This window comes from Thrips palmi, unplaced genomic scaffold, assembly GCF_012932325.1.
Source record: "Thrips palmi isolate BJ-2018 unplaced genomic scaffold, TpBJ-2018v1 HiC_scaffold_4, whole genome shotgun sequence".
Taxonomy (NCBI): domain Eukaryota; kingdom Metazoa; phylum Arthropoda; class Insecta; order Thysanoptera; family Thripidae; genus Thrips; species Thrips palmi.
The window spans coordinates 8,829,699-8,848,207 of NW_023144631.1; the positions used below are offsets into that span (position 1 = coordinate 8,829,699).

The 18,509-nt window shown below is 66.2% G+C and overlaps 1 non-coding gene across 1 annotated transcript; it reads left to right on the forward strand.

Annotated features, from left to right (window-relative positions):
- The first annotated feature begins 8,378 nt into the window (after positions 1 to 8,378).
- Trnal-uaa lies at positions 8,379 to 8,461 on the forward strand. The gene has a single exon. It is a non-coding gene; the product is annotated as a tRNA-Leu (tRNA).
- Positions 8,462 to 18,509: the final 10,048 nt, after the last annotated feature.

Consider the following 18,509-nt stretch of genomic DNA (forward strand, 5'->3'; position numbering starts at 1 on the left):
CGTGTACAACCGCTTCCACCATCACTACCGGTCCGCGACGGGCGGCGGCGGCGGCGCCACGGGGGCGGCCCCGCAGACCACGAGCGGCTACCAGCAGCAGTACCACCAGTACCACACGCTGCGGGCGCACGGCGCGCACGGCCACCAGCAGCACCGCTACAACCACCAGCACGTGGTGACGCCGTCGCACGGCTCCAGGGGACTCCACCACATACGATGCTGCCAGACGCCGTCGCCCGGACCCGCGCCCGGAGGCCTGGCCACGATGGTGCCCGCCAACGGGGCGGCGCCCTACAGCCTGCCGTCGCCATCGGGCCGGCCGTCGTCGCACGGGCCGTCGTCGCACGGCCTCTCGGCGCGCTTGCTGCCCACGTCGTCATCCTCGTCGTCGTCCGCGTCCTCCACGGCGTCCGCCAACTGCGGGCGCCACTCGTCGACGCCGCCGCCACTCGCGTCGCTGCCGCTAGGAAGATGCTCGTCGGAGGAGCTGGGCCCTGGGCTGTCGGACGGACTGCAGGGGCTGCAGCAGGGCATGCAGCAGGGCATGCAGCAGGGCATGGGCACGGCGCGGTCGCGAAGGTGCACGCCGCAGCGGTACGGCGTGGCCGCCCTGGGCACGCTGACCACCCTGCCGCCGCAGCAGGCGGCGCAGACCCAGACCACGGGCACTCTTCCTGCCGGCCTCAACGGCGGCCTAAACGGTGGCCTCAACAGCGGTCTCAACGGCGGACTCAACGGCGGCCTCAGCGCGGCGTCCGCCGCAGGACCTGCAGTGAGAGGCGGGGAGAGGAGGGAGAGTAGAGACTCTAGGGACTCGAGGGAGTCCATCCGGGAGTTGACGGCGAGGGACCGCGACGCCAGAGACGGAGACCTCCACGCCGTAGCATGGTGAGTACACGACCTGGCCCCAGGCCCACTGCAATAGGCGTAGCGCGTAGCGAGCCAAACTCCGTGATACATATGCCATCCTTCCAGCGGCCAGTGCCTAATGGCGGCAAGTTGTCCACCCCCTCCCCCAGTCCGGCGCGTTGTTCCCACTGTGGCGGGCGTGGCGCGGCGCGGCGCCGGGGTTTCGGGCCGTTTCCGCTTCACGCGCTTGAATTTATTGCCTCGCGGTGACCTTGGTAACTCAACACCTCCCCGAGAACCATTATCGGACGGCCCGCTGGGCGGGGCGGGGCAGGCGGGGCGGGGCGGGGCGGGGCGGGCGGGGCGGGGCGGGGCGGGCCCACCACGATGACTAGGGACTAAGGCCGTCCGGCCTGGCCTAGCCTGCCTAGCCGTGTTGCAAAGTCGCAGCAGCGGTGCGGCGCCCAGCGCGCCCAGCGCCCCGCCCTGGCCTGGCCTGGCCACGATGTAGGGGTAGAGGGGCCGACCGGACCAAGTTGGCGGCGCCTCCCGTCGCCCCGTCGCCCCGTCGGCACGGACACTGCCTGGGAGATTAGGGCGAGCGACCGGGAACGGCCACGGGCCCTTGGATCCCCAGTGCGGAATTTATTCGGCGAGTTTGTGAAGTTTATCCCCGGACCGGCGGTGCGGCGTGGCGTGGCGTCAAGTACGAAGTACGAGCCGAATCCTGTTTTATGAATCGCCATGATGCCGTCGGCCGCCCCGGGCCGCCCCCACCCCCGTCATCTGCATGCCCCTGTCCGGGCCACCGCGGCAGCGCAGCGTATTGGCCAAAAGTTCCGACAAGAACAAACACCATTTCTTCATCATTATCTCCGCTCCGACTCGGCCGCAGGGCAGGGCTGGCAGCGCTGGCGGGCACCGCGGGGTTGTGCAAGTGTTGCTAATGGCGGTGGTGGTGCAGCTCGGGGATCTCGTTGAGCTGCTCGCGAGGCGCGAGAGGGTGGGGGGCGTCACGCGAAGCGTGCGATGCTTGCGAAGGCCCGCAGTGGGCGCGGGGCTCGGCGGCGGCACAGGTGCATGCGGGCGCGGTGGCAGCACGGCGCGGTGCTGCCTAGTGTCTGTTTGGCAGGACTCTGGAGGGGCTTTGGCCGCCGCGCAGCGCTTCGCCTCGCTCCGCCTCGCTTGGCCCGGCCGGGCAGACTCAGGATAAAAGCGGGTCGGAGTTCCGAGGAATTACGCAACCAAACTATTCGATTCGAAAGCGGCACGAAGTTGTTGCGTTGGCAGCGCTGCGCCGCCCGGCCGAGGCCCCCGTCGAGGCCCCGGCCCGGCCCAACTCCGAGTATTACGCGGCGACCCGCCCCGCCGCGCCCCGCCGCGCGTAAACGGAGCGTTTCCTAGTTTTGCGGCGAGGATTACGTGCCGTGCTGGCATTGGCTGCCCTGGCTGCCCTGGCTGCCCTGCGACGACCCGGGGGCCCCCACCCCCGCACTGCTGCTGGCCGCTGGCCGGCGCCTGAGCGCCCCCTTCCCTACCCCCAGCCGGGTTTGGACCTGGTCCCGCCTCCAGAGCCCAGGGCCGTTGCGACCTATCGGCTGGTCAGCCTGCAGGCGGCTCCAGGTTGTCTCATCTCCATCTCCGTCTCGCCTAACGAGCGGTAGGCTCGGCCCGGGCTCGCGGTTCCCGGTTATGGCCGAGCCAGGCGAGCCAGGCGAGCCCTCCGACCGGGCGAGCTTTCTTGGAGCCTCGGAGCCTTGGAGCCTCTACACTGCATTATTTAGGCGCGGCGTGCGAGTTGGACTCGGGGGAAGTTACTTTGCATTAGTCCTGGCCAACGGGCCGACCCGGCGCGGCCTGCCGGACGGGACGGCCACCTCGTGACCCCTCCCCGCCACGCGCCGCCACGCGCCCAGCGCTCGGGGCGGGGAGCCCCGGGACCAAGTTTGAATGGTGGCCGGCCCGGACAGAGCTTTCGTCGCTCTTCCTCTCTCGCACTCCCGGGCGTCACGTAGGGGTGCGCGAGGGACGACTCGCCTTTCGGAATCAGACTACAGTCCGCCAGGCCCGCAATGGGCCCGGTTGAATCCCCGCCACCGTCATATCTAAGTGGCTGAGGCGGAGAGATACCCCAGGGCGTCGCCGGCAGGCCGACGGCAGGCACACTCGTGCTGCTGCGATACGCGTCCGTCGGAAGCACGGCGTCAGGGTGGGTCTGGCGGCGCCCAGGAAGGGCAGGCCGTGTGGACGCGCGGCAGGCAAATGGCCCTGCTGCCAACGCCAACGGGGGGAAAGAAAAAAGGAACGGGTAAGCCGGAGGGGTGGCTCTCCAGAGTTCGGTATCAGTCGGCAGCGTGGAGAAAGTGTAAGTTACTGTCTGGATAAGTTGGAGGGGGAAGGGGGGAGGCACTGCAACATATCACACTCTCTCCGGGGCCCTGCTGGGCGGGGCCGCGGGGCCGGACCGGGCCGGGTCTGGCCCCCACCTGAAGGATGGATCGCTTTTGACGGCAAGTTTTGGCAGCGCGAGGCTAGCCTGGCCCTGGCCGGCCTGTAGGCATGAGGTCCGAGAGGTCCGCGGGCCGCCGCCGCCCTCGTCGCCGTCCTCGTCGCCGACGTCCTCGACAAGGACACGAGTCGGACGTTAATGCGCGCTCGGTCCCCATGGCGGTCCGTTTCTGAACGGGGGGCTGTCGCTTGTCTCTCTCGCTCGTCCCCACCTAAATAGGCCGAGCACGAGAGAGAGTGAGAGAGCGGCGAGAGCACTGTTGGGGATGAGCCTGCTGCCCTGCTGTCCTTGCTGGCCCGAGCTAGCCCAGGCCGGCCCAGGCCGGCCACCCTCATCCCCAGCCACAGTCAGAATAATTGGGGGCGAGTCCTGAGTCCCTGCCTCTGACTGGCGCGCTGCCCCCGCCTGCGTCCGCCCCTCCCCCGCTGTCGTGGCCGGCGTCATTTCGGCGAAGGCGCCTCCCCCGCCCCGCCCCGCGCCGCGCCCTCACTCCGGATGATTGTTAAACTGTTGGGGCGGGTGCGTCTGTCTCTGTTGTTAGTGCCATTGGCTGGGGACGGCGGCGGCCAGAGTGGCGGTCGGTCCGGCCCCGTCCGGCACGTCCAGGGCAGTGTCCTGGTTATATCCTTTGACGGGGCTGGGCGCCCAGCGCTGCCGCCAGCAACGCCGGCCGACGCTGCTCTCCTCGCTACAGCGTTACAGCGTAGCGTTACAACGTTACAGCGCAGCGCGGCCCTCCCTTCGAACCGAACCTTGTTTATTGGGTCGTGCGACGGCACGGCGGTGACTCCACGGTCCAGTCCTCGACCGTCACCGCGCCCGCGCGGACTCGCTGGATTAGACAAGTGCCACTTTATCGACGTGTTGTTTATTCCGGTCCGAACTTCATAGTACAGTGCCAGTGCCCCGGTTTTCCAACCGCCAGGTCGCTCGTCGGCCGAGGAGTGACGTTCCGTCCGAAACCCAATCATTGATAGTGTGAGTGGCTGCCGCTTGAAAAATTGTTAGTGTCTGCGACAAAAAAAGAAATGTTTTTTTTTCGTGGCACGTACTGCACCGCACACTCGGGGCAAAAGGTCGAAAAATGGCTGCGGAATCTCGATGTTGGACGCGGGCCCCGTCATCCTGCCCCTGTGCGAGGTAAAACATTCCCCCGCTATGCTTGTCGTGTGTCGAGCTATGCGGGAGATTTTTCGGCGGGAAAAAAAGAGAGTTCACAATAATTGGTGCACGCCCTTTGTGCGAATTCCAAATTCCCCGACAAGCGTTCGGGAGAAATTCCTGTGGACACTACGACACGCACGCCCACACCCACGTGACCAGTGCAAAAAATGTGGATGAGCATAAAAAGAGAGAAAATGACGGCGCTTGTCCGCGGGATGCAGGGAGTCCACTTTCCTGGAGTCGCGAGAAAACTGGGGCGCGATCGCCATCGGATAGTTTTCGCAGCGGTCGGCGCTTCTCCCCCGCGGCTTTTCGCTCTCCCTCCTCTCACCGCCTGTCTCTCTCGCTCTGCAAAGCCAGCGGAATTATCTAAATCACAAATTGCCGGCCGCAGAGGCCGCGCTGGAGGCGAGGGGGAAATGGAGGGGGAGGGGAGGCAGTTCGCTTCCATCGCTCGCGCGCTTTGTTAATTTTGATTCCATGTTGAGCAGTCCGGCCAGGCCAGGCAAGCCAGCCAGCCAGGCCTCGCTGTGCTGCCATTCAATCGCGGACTGTCCCTCCCCCTCTGTATCCGCCCCGAACCCATTTTGATTCCCCTGCCGCCTCCACACCGAACCCCCCGCCCCCTCCTTCACCGCCATCGCCACTCGCTTGTTTATTATTCTCAGTCCAAGTCGATCAAACGCGAAGCCGGTGCGGGCGCCCCCGCGCCGTCGGGGGAAAAAAAGAGTAGGGAGTGAAAAAAAAATAGAAAAAAGGGTGAAGGAAAGAAAAAGTGGTTCACGCCCTGCTATACGCAGCCCGGAGGAAAAAGATGGGTGAGTGTGTGTTTTTGTTTCGCTCGGCGTGGCGTTTGTTTCGCGTGGCGTGACGGCGCAGAGCAGCACTTCCTCGTCGATAGTAATAACTCTGACCCACGGCGCCGCGGCACTCGCACGCACGCACACACTCGCCGCCATCGGCGATACAAAAAATTTAACGCGATCGCAGCGCAGCGAGCGCAGCACACCGGAAATTGAAGAGACTTTCCGCCCTCTTTTGGCCCCCCCTGCGTCTGTGGGGTCCGCGAGGCACTGCACTGCACACCAGCCGAAGTAACTCGTCATAATCATTGCGCTCCGCGTTGCTTCGCGTTGATCGAGCGCCGTCGACGACGTCCCGGTGCTCGGCGGCTCGGCGGCCTCGGCGGCTCCCCCCTCCAGGGCTGCAAAAAGTCCGGGCTCGGCCCCGTCAGCGCAATCAGAGTCAGTATCCACTCGGCATGGCAGTTGATTATCGGGCTTCGGGCTGATCTCATTTGGGGAGCAGGGGAGGAGGGGGGGGGACAATAGTCAGGAAGGAGCGACCTCTTCGAAAACAAGTTCGGCGCGCACGTTTTTCCCGCTTCTTCTCGTCCAGGGTAGCCACGGCGGCCACGGCGGCCACGGCGGCCAGGGACGGTATCGCTAACGGAGCGGAACCCCTTTGGCGGGTAAACAACCAAAGCGCCATCAAGGCCCACTCGGGACTCATCCAAGTCAAGTTTCCGGCGCGGCCAGGGCGGCCAGGGCGAGGACGCGGCCGGCGGCGGGGCGGTCTTGCACAGCGGGGCGAGCAGGGCGAGCAGGGCCTGCATCGGGGAGGCGGCGGCGGCGCGAGGAACGAGCACCGCACAGCAGCTGTTGAAATAATTGTGATTCGCAGGGCGTGCGCTAACGATGGCCCCCGCGCGACCCGCCGCCGCGCTGCCACGCCGCCAGCTCGACAGCGACACTGGAAAAAACAGGAGGGGGCGGCGAGGACCGCAGGAGGCACTCGCACGCGTGTGTGGGTGTGGCGACCACGCGGAGGTACTCCGACGAGGAGCAGGAGCCCAAGACTACCCAAGACGCGCCACGGTCGCGTTGCCGCGTTGCCATGGCGACGGGTACGCGCGCTAATTGCGGTGGTGGAGGGTGGAGCACTCGTTCGAGACCTCGAACGAGACCTCGAACGAGGAGACGCGGACACGCCGGGAATGGCTTTCCCTCTGCGTTTCCCGCGCAAAAAGCGGCGCCTCCACTGCAAGGGACCTACTTCCCGGGCATAGTTTGCTCAGCCGGTCGGGGGAGGGTGGGAGGGAGGGAGCGAAGGGCGGCCGCGTCTTTTCCCTTCAGACAAAAACGAGGCTGCAGTATCTCCCCCACCCCCCGCCCCACCCCCACACTGCGCACCGCCGCACCGCGTCACTCGTGGAAATACCAAGTGGCGGCCAAAGTTCTGACGAGGGCCCGGCCGCCCGGCCGCCCGCCCCCCCGGCACGCCGACAACCCGACAGGCATTGGCTGCCGTGTGCATATCCCCCCCCTCCCCCGCGTGTACTCGCAAATTGTCATCGCACTGACTGGCTCCAACTTTGTCGTTGTTCTGGATGGGACGTGGCGGTGGGAGCGCACGTGAGACGGAAACCATAAGTGCCCCCCTTCCCTCCCCCTCCCCTTCCCCCTCCCTGTCTCCGACTGGGATGAGTCCGCGCGGAAACTCGGCGCTGACTTACGCCGTACGTTTATCGCGGCCTGATTTGGGTCACGGGGGCTGCGGGGGCTGCGGGCTGCGCGGGGAAGGTGCGGTGGGGAGGAAAGGGGTGCCCTCCTCGGCCGAGCACTCGAACATCTCGTCCCAGGCATCCAAGCCTTAGCCTGCCGGCCTGGCGGCAGGCCGCGGCCTAGTGGAGGGAGGGAGAGCCTCCGAATCTTATTTCGAATTCTCCCGGCTCGTCACATTCCATTCCGACGGGCGCGGAGGCCGCGGCGGCGGGCCGAGCGCCGAGCCGCGAGCGAGGGCGCGGCGGGGCGGGCGGGGCGGGGCGCGGGGGGGGCGGGGCGCGGGGGCGGGGCGGGGCCGAGACTGCAGGCGGGGCTGTCGTGCAATCGGCATGATTAAGTCCACTGTACCGAAGTACACACAGTGGTTGCCAGCGCCACGATGAAGCGTCCGCCCCGCCCCGCCCCGCCTTGCCAATCCGGCTTGTTTTTGGGGCTCCCCGTGACCTTGGCGGCCTTGGCGGCCTTGGCGGGTAATTGCGCGGGCCGCACTGAGGCGGCAGCGGCGGCAGCGCGCTGGAAAGGCTGGAAATAACCAGCCAGTGTTGGGAAGGGCTGCCGTGCCGCTCGGCTCGGCTGCCCGCGGAGCTCTCGTTACACATCTTCTTTCGTTTGTCGGAGCGGCGATGCGCCGAAAGAAAACAAGATGAAATTAGAAAACAGCGACGGTATACTGACACGCTGTGGTAAATAACAACTGGGGGCGGCGTGCCGTCCAGGACGTGAGGCTCTTGGCCCGGGGGGGCCGCGATGCTGGTGGCGCAAAAAGGAGCAGAAAACGGATCACGCACACGTGGAAGGCGGTCTCGGTGACCTCGGCGGACCGCGGGCCTCGTCTGGACCAATTTGAAGGACGCAGGAGTCTTGCCCTCGCCAGTGGCGAGCGCAGAAATTTAGAAAGGGGGGAGGGGTCAGGCCACGCTTTTTGCCTACTTACAGGGGGAAAGTGACGCAATTTGCCTACCTTCCAGGCGGCTGTCTAGTGGCCAAAGGGGGGGGGGGGTCATGACCCCCCTGATTTCCTCCCCCCCCCTGATTTCCTCCCCCCCCCCCCCTTGCGCGCGCACGCCACTGGCCCTCGCGCGCCGCGCCGCCGCGCCCTCGCCGTCGGCCGTTTGATTGGCGCCGCCGATCGGGACGTCGTCGAGCACACCCAGAGAGTAGCCGAGCGGCCTCCACCGCGGCCTCGCCTTTTCCGACGAAGCGGATCGGGGCGGTTCGGCTGGTCCCGACGACGCGGTGGCCTCGCCGATGTTTACTTGAAGCAGTGATGCTGTCGAGGCTCTGACGTCAGAGTCAGGTTGGCTGAGTTGGTTAAGGCGTCGGACTTAAGTTCCGATACTCTCTGAGTGCGTGGGTTCGAATCCCACACCTGACGTACGACGGTGTCGTCACTTTTTGTGCTATTCTTCTGTAGCAATAGCATGCCGAGGCGCGCGTTCTCCGGGTTGGCGTTGTCCGAGCGCACGGCCTCGGCGATGATTTTGCACCCGCCTGTCGGCGCTGCCGGCCCGGCCCCTTGAACCTCGGCCTCCACCGCCTCGCCCAGGCCTGGCCGCCCCGCCCGGCCCCGCCCGGCCCTGCCCCGTCAGGCGTGCTGATGTCTTTAACGGGGCCGAAAGGCGCCCAAAGGTTGGCAAAGGAGGTGGAGGACCTTTAATAAACGAGGCAAAAGGCATTAGAGCGTTCATTTGTTTTCCTTTTGCCGTGGAAAAAGGCGGGGCGCTGCGCGCGTTGCAGAGTGGCTCCGTGGAGGGCGGGAGGGAGGGAGGGAGGGAGGAAGGGGGCGAGCACCCCCTCCCGAGCCTGCCCCACCGTGGCACCCCCCGCTGGCTGGCTCCGATTCCAAGTGATAATCCCATCACTCTTCCCTCTCTCTTTGCTCCCTTCATTTCCACGGCCCGTCCTCGTCCCTCTCCTCGTCCTCCTCGCTCCCTCCGGCCTGCGCGGCCAGCGCGGCCTGCGCCGACCTCTGCTGGGTAAACATAGGCATGAAAAGGGGACAAACGGCACGAGTGGCGAGCGGGGCGAGTGGAACGACACGCGCCAGTTTGGCGAATAAACAAGGAGGAGGGCAGGGCGGCCGGGGGCAGGGCGGCCGGGGGCAGGCGGCCGGGGGCAGGGCGGGGCCGAGGGCAGGGCGGCCACCGCCACGGGCCGTGCACGTGCACTGTGACGGGCTTTGAGTGGAGGCCCTTGGAATTCGCCGACACTGTCACGTTGGTGTTCTGTGTGGGTGTGTGCGAGCGCCGCGCTCGGTGTTATACTTACCCACTGTACAGAGCGTTCCAGAAGCTGCCTGTCTGGCACGACGGTGGCGCTGCCGCTGCGCTGCCGCTGCCGCCGCTGCGCGCACAGGTAGACCGCGGAGCTGTTTGAGGAGCAGCGCTCCGTCCAATTTCCTCCTGCCGCACACACACTCCCACTCTCTGTCGCAGACAACGCGCACCCACTCTCACTCACACCCCTGCGCACGCCCACACACTGCGGCCTTTAAACACACATTCTCCATATTGCCAGCACCGGCGCGCGGCCTCGGCTGTAGCAAGCTGACGATTCCGAGCAGTGCATTCGTCGCTCCGTTTCTCTGTCGCACTCTTGGGGGGGTTAGGTTGCGAGAGAGACGGAGCGCGGCCAGTGACCCGCGCCGAGTCCTTGCGCTGCTTGCGCTGCTTGCGCGGCGATGTTTGCGGCCCCCGTTAGTCGCCTGGAAGTAGTGGGCAAACAGACAGGCCGGGATGGATCGGGTGGATCGGCCAGTCATATTGGGTGGGCGGGGCGGGGTGGGGCCGCGACGCAGCGTGTTGGCTTTGGCGACCGCCGCCCCCGCCTCTCTGCCCCGGCCGCCGCGATGCCCTGGTACACTACACTGGCTGCGCCGCCAACCGCCACACACTGTAGGAGTTTTTCAGTTCAACTACGTACCTACCTCTCAGTGGCCCCACCATCAGTATTTTCTAGAGCTTTTGATGGAAATATTTCAGAGAGAAGGAATATTGAATAGAGAAGCAGTGGACTGGCGAAGCGGCCCGCCGCGGACACTCGGACCGCATTCTCCAGGACACTCCGCTAAGCCACACTAAGCTAACCGGCCCCGACAAGTAGTAGAACTGGACCAACTCTCACTCAGGTGTAGGGGATGCGCAAACAGGCAAACAGACGGACTGCGGGCCCGGCGGGGAGCGCGAGGCGCGGTGCGTGCTGCGCATGGCCAAGCGGGGCGGCAAAGCTTTGGCAGGCCGTGGGCGGGGCGAAGCCGGTGCACAACTCTGTTCCAAGGGCGCGGCGGTGGCGCGGCCTCGTGTTATTACGTTCTGTTGATGAGGCGGCGCTGGGCTCGCCCCGCCCCGCCCCGCCCCGCCCCCGCCCCGCCGCCCGCCCCGCCCAGCCCAGCCGAAGCCGAGATCCGCGCGCAGCGTGCGCGGTGGGGCCCGCTGAAGCCCACCGCGCTCGGAGATTTGGAGTTACTTCATCACGGGCTGCCCAGGCTTACCCCACCCGACCCGCCCCGCCCCGCCCCACGCAGGCCATATTGCCGCATTGCCGCGCTTACAATTGAAGCCCCGCGGGCAGTGCGACCAGGGCGACGACCGTGGTGGTGACCGTGGTGGTGACCGTGGTGACCGAGGTGGCGGCGGCCAGGAACAAACAAAGCTTGTGATGGATTCGGATGGCCGACGGCCACGCCACCAGCCCTAATTCTTGTTTTTACGGTTTAGCGCGGATTTGTTTTTACGTATTTAATAACCGCGCCGGCCTTGGCAGGCCTTGGCCTTGGCTGCCTCGGCCGGGCCTCGGGCCTCGCCTCGGCGCACCGGCCGCGGCCAGCGACCGCCTTTTTCATCTTTCATCCTTATCTCCGGGATAATATTCCAGTCCGAGCGGCGCTCCTCGGGGGAGGCGGTCTGCCCGCCCCGCCCCGCCCCGCCCCGCCCGTGGATAAAGAAGTGGCCGCGCTGATGGCGATGCGCGCGACCGGGGCGATCGGAGTGGGAGCGACCTGAGAGACTGAAATGGCGAATCTCGAAGTCCGTCCCGCCGGGGAGGGAAGGGGAGGGGGAGGGTGGCTGCATTTAATCAGGATAGTGACGCGAAAGCGGTTGCCAAATGGCTGATTCCGAGCAGCGCTCTGTCTCTCTCGCACTCTTGAGTGTGCCGTACGGGTGCGAGAGAGACAGCAACGAAAGTACCCCTGACGGCCGCGAGGTGGAGGGCGGGGCGGCACGCGGCCAGGCTTACCCCTCCGGCCCGGCCGGCTGATCTCTGCCCCGCCTGACAGGCGACAGGCACGGCCTTGGCCAGGCCTTGGCCAGGCATTGGCCAGGGTCATGAACGATGCATCGCGGCGACATGGCTCCCCCACGACTCCATTCAAGCCCTCTGTAACGCCGGCGCCTTCAGCAACCAGTCCATCCCGCGCTACATTAGCGGCCCGTTTCTCGGGGCTCCTTTTTCGACGTGTATTATGACGGCCAGCGGAGTGGAGTAGACGTCGGCCTTCTTCAAGTTTGCCCGGAACTTTCTTCGCCAGGCCAGGCCAAGCCAGGGAGGGGAGTCGCTGAGATACGGGGAAAACAGCCCTTCCGATCAGCAGTGGAGAATTAGGGGCCGGGAAGGGGAGGGGAGGGGGCAATGGGAGAGAAAAGCAAGTAGCAGGACGGTCGGGCTGCCCATGCCCAGGGCTGCCGTCGGGCAAATGGCTATAAACAGCGGATGTGGGGGAGGGGGGGGGGGGGGGCGCGGCAGGGGGTCAGCGGGCACATGAGCAGTCAATCGATAGTGGAGCAGGACGAGGTGATGGGGCGGCCAGGGCGGCCAGGGCGTGGAAGGGTTGCCGGAGGTAAATATTGCTGTTCGCAGAACTCGCCGCACCCAGACCTCATCCACGCCTACACCTACACACACAAACTCGCGCCACACACAGGCGCATGCGAGAGACCTGGCGGGAGAGGTAAAACCATTCCATCCGGCAGGGGACTCCCGATCCTGGAGAGAGAGAGGCGAAGGTAAAACCGCCGAGCACGCCCAAAGGGGAGGCCAGAGAGGCCCAGCCAGCGCGGTCCCCAAAGGGGTCCCGAGGGGGGGGGGGGGGGGGGCCCATACCTTGCTACGCCTTCCCCAACTATGCCAATATGCCGGGCGTGCTGACCCGCCCCGTTCCCACGGCCCGTCCTGGCCGCGGCAGCGCACCCAGCGCAGCCAGCGGCCCACATCCACGTGCACAGCGTGCTGTGCTGCCGACTTTCGGGAATGGGGAAGCTCGCGCCAGCTGCTTTTGCCGCGTTTGCGATGCCGCCGTACGCCGTACAACGGGTACCGCGGACCGCGACTAGCTTGGGGCGAGCTGCGCTGACGCTGGCAGGGCCGGGGAAGGCGCTGCATTGCTGCATTAACAGCTCAACTGGTTTCAAATTTCGGCCGCGGTCGCCGATAAAGCTGCATGCTGTCGAGAATTATCTGGTGTGGTGGTCGGAAGGCTGGCCTGGCCTCAGACTGCAGCAGCAGCAGCGTTGGAGAATCCGCTCCGTCTCTGTCGCACGCATTCCGCCGGGGAGGCAGAGCGGCGAAGTACAGTTTGGGATCAGCCGGCTGTCTGGGGCCAGGAGTCAAGACTCGAGTCAGAACCAGGACTTGGTGGTGAGTCACGGAGAGCGAGCGAGAAGGCGCCGAGGCGGCGCGGGCCCGGACAAAGAGTGCACTGGGCTGCGTCGCGCCCCCGCGCCGCGGGGCCTCGAGGAGCTGCGGTGGGAGGGGAGGGGAAGGGGGGCGAGGCAAGAGAGAGGCAGCGCCGCCGCCTGGCCGCCGAGCGCCGAGGCCCTGGGCGTAGCGGGTGAAAAGTGCGCGACGCGTCGGTCTCGTCCCGAGCCCCGTCCTGAACGCCAGTTCGGCCACGGCTTCGATAACGCGCCGCGAGATAGGGAAGGCCTCTCTCTGTCTCTCTCTCTCTCGCTCTGCCCGCGGCGGACGCGCGGTTTGGCCGCCGTACTGTGCGGAGAGGTTAGGGTCGGCGCGGCGCGCGGCGGCCAGTCGGGGCTGGCAGGCAGCGTACGGGCGCGCCGCGCCGTGTCGAGCCGCGCCGAGCCTACCGGCGGGCCGTGCCGCTCACAACACCTTGCCCCACGGGGCCGCTGCGTCCGTCGCCCCGTCGCTCGCGTTCGTTCGTTGTTCGTTGTCAGCGAACCCTAGCGGCTCTAGCGGCTAGCGAAGCGAGGTTAGTGTTCGCGGAGTACTCGGTACTCGGTGGACGTGCGGTGCCGGCTGCGTCGCGCTGCGTCGCGCTGCGTGCGTTCGCGTGTCGTGAGTGTGACGGTGTGACGTCACGGCCGGCTGTCAGTCGGCAGCAGACGACGCGAGAGTGACGTCATCGGCGGATTAACCACCACCAGCAGCAGCAACATGTCGGAGCGAGCCAAGTCGCGGTGGGACATGCTGAGGTGAGCGAGAGGCTTAAATTCCTCAGGGGCGCGGTGTGTCACCGCGTTGTCACGCAACCAAACAAAGGAACTCTGAAAATGAGGCAAACACGAGCCTAGTTCCGTTTGCTGAATAACTTAGAGTGATTGCGGCACGTGAGCTGAGCCAAAGTGAGAGGCAGAGGCAGTGCCAGGCCCCGCGCTAGAAAGAGACAGAGTCTCGGCGTCCGGCCGGCCAAACTTCGACCGAGAAGTGGCCCAGATAATGGCGTGCCTGTCCACGCCCACGGCGATGACGACGGCCCGCACGGCCCGTCGACGCACGTGGTTCGGCCACCACCTGGCCAGCCGACCGCGCTGCAACGGCGGCACCGCGGCGGCACCGCGGCACGAGGCCCAAGGGATCGCCGAAATGGGCATCTAGCCCAACGCGGGAATCGCAAGGGGCCTGCCTCTAGGCCTTCGCCTTATCGCAGCGGAAGGATCGATACGGGACGGGACTGTCACTTCGCCTACCGAATTGTGTCCTCGCCGTCGCCGCGACCTGCAGGCGTTTCGTCCTCTGTCTCTCTCGCACTCATGGCGCGGCCCGCTGGGGTGCGAGAGAGACAGAGCGCCGAAAGCACCGCCGCCGCACGGCGGGTTGTTTAGATTGGCGCACGTGCGTGTTAATTTTATTGGTGGCCTTGCGCCTTGCCGGCGGCGCGCGATAGCTATCTGGCCGCGGTCCCCGCGGTCCCCGATCGGGGCGTGATCTCCGTGCTCGCCGTTCCGTGGCCGCGCTGCCGTGCTGTCGTAGGCTCGGGGGTCGATCGGGGTGCCCACGGCACGGGCAAGCACCAGAGGTACGGGCCGGGGCGCGAACCGGCGGCAGCCTAGGCTGATTCCGAGCCGCTGTCTCCCTCGCACCTCCTCTGGCCGACCCACGAGTGCGAGAGCGACGTAGCACGGTGCGGCGGCTGCGTGCTGCGCAGTGCTGCGTCGCCGGGGGTGGCGATGGCCGCGATAACCGCGGTGGTGGGGGCAGCCAACGGCAGCAAAGAGGATACTTTCCCCCGGAAGCGGAGAAGTGGAAGTGGCACCAAGTTGTGATCTGCCATCGCCGCGCCGCACCGCGCCAAGCCTGCCGAGCCGAGTCCCAGCGACGGATTTGATTTTGAGAAAGGGGCGCGGCGCGCCGGAAGCCAGCACTCCTCGTTCGCGGTCCATCGCGAGATGGCGCGCCGGCCGCGCCCCGGACTCGCGACTCCAACTAGTGGCACTTCTCGGCGTTCCCTGGCGCCCGGGAACGGCAGCGCGAGGACGACGAGGACGACGGCGGTGGATTGATACTGATATCGCGGCGGTCCTGATCTTGACCTGACCCTGCCGGGCCGGCAGGGCACGCCGACGGCACGCTGCTCAAAGAAGCTCCCCGGAGATCGATGGCCTAGCTGCTGGTGTGCCGCCACGCCCGCCACGCCGCGGCCTGGGCCCTGCCTCGCCCTGCCTCGCCCTGCCTTGCCCTGCCCTGCGCTGGAGTGGAGCAGAGTGGGGCCGGTGTTTTATTGGCTTTCTTGCCCTTGTGGAGAGATTGGCCCCGGGGGAGGGAAGGGAAGGGCGGCTCCATCGTGCCACCCCGCCCCGCCCCCCCCCGCCCGATGGAGTGAGCAGATGGTGGAACATCCACTGGCGTGCCTGCCACGCCACTGCCACGCCACTGCAACGCCGATGCCCGCGTCAAATCGGACCGTCGTCCCAGCGTCAGTTGGGCCCCGGAAGAAAGAGTGAGAGAGGAGGGCCGGGAGCGCTGGAAGCGGGACAGGGATCGAAAGGCGTCCGAGCGAGCGAGCGAGCGAAGCGCGACCCGCGGCGAGGCTAGCCTAGGCGAGCCGTCGCGGTGGTCGTGGCCTTGCAGTGCCTTGCAGTGCCGCAGTCCGTGCAGGCAGCTGCACCGCGAGTAGCCGAGCGGTACCGTCCGCGCCGCGCCGTGCCGTGCCGCGCTCGAACGTCCTTGCGTCTTTGTTTAGTCCGCGGGGCGCGGGGCGCGGGGCGCGGGGCGCGGGGCGCGGGCGCGGGGCGCGGGGCGGGGCGCGGGCGCGGGCGCGGGCGCGGGCGCGGGGCCCACACTAGTTCCTTATACGGCCGCGGAGCGCCACGCGTTATCTGTAACGTCCCCGAGCACTTCGGTGCGATATGGGTCAGCGCCGAGTTGGACCAGCACGTTTATCCCGAACTGTGCTTTCGTCGCTCTGTCTCTCTCCGTCTCCCACGAGCGCAAGAGAGACGGGGCGACGGAGCATTCGCTGTCCGTTCTCGTCGTCGTTCCCGCCCGACAACATGCAGTTATTGCGGGGCAGCGCGCAGCCCTGTCAGCCCGCCAGCGCGCAAGATGTCCGAAATCCCGCTCAAAATTACCGCGGGCAGCCCTGGCAGGCCGCAGCCAGGTCGGTGTGTATATCCGGCTGGCAGCTGTCTGCCGCGCTGACAGTGCCGACAGTGCTGACACGCCACGCCGCGGATGGCGGTGGGCCGCGGTGGCCGCGGTGGGCGGTGCGGCGCAGGCAGACAACTGACGGGCAGCCCCGCCGCAGCGCCGCGGTAAGACTCCGAGTGACCACGCTCGGTGTTTTTGGCGGGAAATTGGAGGCGGCGGCCGGAAAGTGGTCTGAACGGCGTTGCTCCGAGTACGGACAGACAGCCTCTCGCTCTCGAACGGAGGACGAGGACGGCGCCCTGAAGGGCTGAGGGGCTGAAGCGGCTGAAGGGCCCGCAGGGTTTACACGGGCCAGAGGCGCCAGAGGCGGCAAGCCGGCCGGATAACAAATTGAGCCTCGAGGCCTAGCAGCTCTGGCAGCCTTGCCGCGGTGGCGCACCCCCCCCCCCCTTTTCCACCCCCCGAACGGCGCCGTCCTTTTGATCCCGCAGCCGCCCCGGTACAGCGCTGCGCCGCGCCGGCGTCCTCCGCCAACCTGGCCTACTCGTTGTGCTCCGCGCCGCCGCGCCGTGACGCCGTGACAAATGGGCCGGTACCGCGGCGCCATGGAGGCGCGGTGGAGCGGCAGCCTGCCGGCAGGGCGAGCACTGCTCGAGCAGGGCCTTTAGGGCGATGAGCGCGATGAGGAGGCCGAGGGCGCTCTCGCACTGTATCAAAGCCAGAGAAGGGGTTTGGCGGTTCTCGCCGATTCTTGTTTGGGCCTTGCGGCCTTTGGGCGCGCCAATTGGCGCGGAGGTTGCTGGAAAGGCTTCAGCCTGGCCGAGGCCTGGCGCTGCAGGCTGCCTGTCTCTCTCGCACTCCCGCGGCGCCCCGTAGAGGTGCGACAGAGACAGGGCGGCGAAGTGCGGTGTCAATGGCGCGGCCAATTGGAATCTGAATAAGACCCCTTTCCTTTCGGTTTATTATTGTGCTCTTGGATGTGGCTTCTCTTTCTGTTCTGTTGCCCTCAGGCGCCCTCGGGCATTCACTTTGCTTGCGCGCAGAGGTCAAGCTTTCTTTTCCCTTTTTGCTTCTTGCTTCTTTCTCATTTTCCGATAGAAAAACATTCTTTTTTTTCGGCTCTTTGTCTTGCCACAGTGGCTGGTGTGTGAACTCACAGCTACCAACTTTTTTCCCCCTCCAATTAGGATAATGGAAGTAAAATGCCAAAAGTTGCGTCATCTCGCGAGCGGGGGGCTCTCCATCACAATCTATCAAAATGTAATTATGTTTGAAAATGAAACTTTTCTCCCCGGAAGCCATGCCCGGTCCGCTGTGAGTCAAAGACAGAAAGTGATCCGGACGGCGTGGCGGCACCGCGGCCGGTGCAGGCCGGTGCCCATGGCGGTGCCGCTTGCGCCGGTCGCGCTGGACGCCAAGCAGTGCGCGCCGGACGTCGTTGGCGACACCCTGGCAAGCCTGCCCCGCAGACCGATTCCGAGAGTCGTTTTCGTCGCTCTGTCTCTCTCGGGAGTGGCTGGGCCTGCTATCGACTCGCTGCAGCACGTTGTCCGCTGCCCCATTCAGGCACTGCCTCGGGCAGTGCAGAGCTTCCGTCGCTCTCTGTCTCTCTTGCGACTGTGAGCGGCCCGCGAATGCGAGAGAGAGACAAAGCGATGTGCGGAATGCGCATGCCGCATCCGAAAATGTCGTTTCTCGAACCAAAAGACGGTTGACTTGATGCAAGTGAGTTGCGTGGCGCTGTCCAAAGTCACGGCCGTGTCCGCGTGCGCTATCTCATCCGGCTTAGCCTCGCCGGCCGGGCGGGCAGGCGGACAGCCAGCCGCCGAGATTAGGGCAGAGAGCTGCGGCGCCACGCCAGGCCACGCCAGGCCGCGGTAGATACTCGATTCGTTCATTCGTTCCGCCGCCTGTCCATATTTCTATAGTGCCGTCAATCCAGCGACCCCACCCATCCGTACCCATCCGTCCGATCCGGGATTCGGGCGAGAGGGACTCGGATGCGCGAAGCGCGATGCGGGGCTGGGGCTGCACGCCGGGACGGACGGATGAGTGTAGTACTGCAGACTCGGTGGCCCGCCCCGCCCCGCCCCGCCCCGCCCCAGATATGGATGTGAGTCACGTGCGGCCCGTCTAGGCCGTCTAGGGCAGGATGTCGGCAGGACGGCCGGTCCTCGGCGAGGAATCGCTGCTGATAAGCAGGACCGGCCCGAGTCCATGTTCCGTCTCTGTCGCTCCGCCCCGCCCCGCCCCGCTCCGCCATCGCAGCCGAGAGTGCGACGGAGGCAGAAGCTGCAGGCGAACGCGGAGCTTGTCGTCCGGGCCGAGAGGGCTTACAGTGGGCGCATCAGTCAGGTATTGGCCTGTCCTCCGGGATTGGACAATCGGACGCGCGCTTTGAAGAAGCCGGAAAAAGCTAAAAGCGGCTAGAAGCGTTGTTCGTGGAGCAACAAGCGAGCCGTGGTCGTGCAGCCTGCAGGGCCTGCAGCCCCGCAGGCCGCGACCTGATTGGTCGAGTGCTGTGTGCACGGCCCCACACTGCGAGCAAAGGCCCAGAGAGCTCCGATCACCTGCCACCCGGCCGGAGTCCGGACTGA